Source organism: Heterocephalus glaber, unplaced genomic scaffold, assembly GCF_053883595.1.
Source record: "Heterocephalus glaber isolate CG9 unplaced genomic scaffold, H.glaber_assembly_v1.0 deba00001497, whole genome shotgun sequence".
NCBI classification, from domain to species: Eukaryota; Metazoa; Chordata; class Mammalia; order Rodentia; family Bathyergidae; genus Heterocephalus; species Heterocephalus glaber.
Genome location: NW_028258320.1, coordinates 68,295,008 through 68,297,303, shown reverse-complemented (window position 1 = coordinate 68,297,303; position 2,296 = coordinate 68,295,008).

Sequence of the window (2,296 nt, the reverse complement as noted above, 5' to 3'; positions counted from 1 at the left end):
CCCCTTTTTCTTCCCTTCCCTATCCTTCCTTCTGTTCTCTCCCCTCCCACCTTCCCTCCTCTCTCTAGTCCTCTTTCTCTTTTTTTCTTTCTTTCTCTCTCACCTACATCAGGCTCATGAATTTGCCTTAATTTAGAATGGTTCTCTCTCTCTCTGTCTCTCTTTTTGCAGTGAATGTCCTTTTTTCTCTTAACTAGTACTTGTTTGCTTCCTAAACACTAACAGAACCTGGATAGTTGGCCAGCCAATTAAAGTGGTAATTATAGGCTTTCGAGAATCAGAAGAGTCTTAGAAAAAGTTCACCCCTATTTCTTTTCCAAATGGTAATTCAGAGAAAAAACAAAATGGTAAGTTTATCTCTAACTTCATAACCACCAGGAGGGCAAGGATAAAAGCTGTGATGTTCTGTTTTCACAGCACCCACTGCCACAGGCATTTAAGAACTTGAGACCTGCTTGTCAGACCTGATGCTAAACAGGGGCTTGATGGCCTCCAGGAGTTCTTATTCTTTGGTTTCATTTCCTCATTGCTGTCCCTGAAGATCATGGCTTCCTTAGACCTGGATGTTTTGATGATCTCTACCCACTGCCTTTCTCTCTGAGGTCACCAGAAGTTCAGCTGAACTGTTTAGAAAATCACACGTTTTCAAGTTTTAGATTTCACAGAAGATATTCTTTGGAAAACTTAGGCTTTTCCAGTTGTATTTCTTTACCTGAAATGTCTGACTTTATAGGCCATTAATAGAAATGCCTATGTATTTTCCCTCAGAAAGAAAAAGAAAGCTACATATGCTCATGTACGGATTTAAATACCATCAGTCAAGCCCTCTCCCCTAGAGATTATATAGTGAATAAATGAGCTTTCTATAAATATATGTTGTAAGCACTCTGGTACCATTCAGAAACATTAGTATAATTCATCAGAGCCAGCATGTAAATGGGACAACTGCATCAAGAAGAAAATAATTAGGAACAAAGATTTACCCACATGGGTTATTTGATAGCCTCAGTACTTGGATTTTACCTGTGTCCTTGCCAAACACAACAACACCATTTCTGGCCACCTTCCCACTTTCTTGAACTTTTTTTTTTTTTACCTGGGATACAACACATTGCATATGATGTCTGATAGTTTCTGCTAGATAATGCTTTGGGCTATTTTTTAAAGCAAGCACTTAAGCTGATAAGAGTCATATTTTTCCCATCTGTATTTCTAGCATATAGCCAGAGGTTCTGGGCAATAGATATGTTTTTGAGTAAATAGAATACTAAATCGAGGCAATGGATCATAAGTTTAAGGCAACGAGGCTCTTTCTTCACCATCCAATAAAAAAGGGCACTAGACTAAGAGAGAAATGGAATGGTGGGAGATAGAAAGTTTCAATAATGCCACCATCAGAAAGATCAGTCAAGCTTTTCTTCCTCCTCCTGGACCTAAGGAGATAAAGTCTTCATCAGAGCACAGGAAATATGCACATTTTCATGCCAAATGATGCGTTGTTCTGGGGGATTGATCACAGCAGCCCTTGCTCTAATTGAAAATCTATCAAACTTGTCTCTCCCAGGCCTGGGCCTTGAGTTTCCCCTGAGGAGGAACAAGGAGGCACCCATTTATTGGCCTTTTATGTGCTTTTTAAAAAGTAGAAGCTGCTTAATCTTTCTCAGCAAGCCAAGAGTTTTGTCGGCCATGGAACCATTACCTCCAGGTGTCCTCTTGCTGTTGGTACAGGCAGTGAGTGGGAAAGAACAGGGTTAAGAAGTGCCCACACAGTGACTGGCTGCTCACAGAGGAATATGTTTCATAAATAAAGATGTGGGAACAACTTCTTGCCTCACTTCCATCTGACCTTACCCCAAAGCTTTGGGAATGGCAAGCATTTATACCCCCACCATCCAATAGAAATGCCTTGAAAAAAAAAAAAAAACTCTTAGGCAGGAGAGGCCAGTGGCTTTGATGGAACATGAAAGCTTGTCTTCTATTGTCCCTGCCTTTTTCTCTTTAGGTAGCTTCTATAGTTTTGATCCAGAATGTCTCCAAAGCTGACGTGTGTTATAGACTTTGTCCTCAGCTTGTTGCTATTGGAAGGTGATAGGAACCTTCAGGAGGTGGGGCCTGGTGGGAAGCTTTAGGTCACTAAGGCCATGCCCTTTAAGGTTATAGGACACCTTTAGGGTTATAGGACACCTGTCTCTTCTTCCTTCTCTTTCTCCTCCTCCTCCTCATATCTCACATACTCCTGCCATGATGTGCTATGTCAACACAAGCCCAAGCAAACTGTGAGCCATAGACAACAACA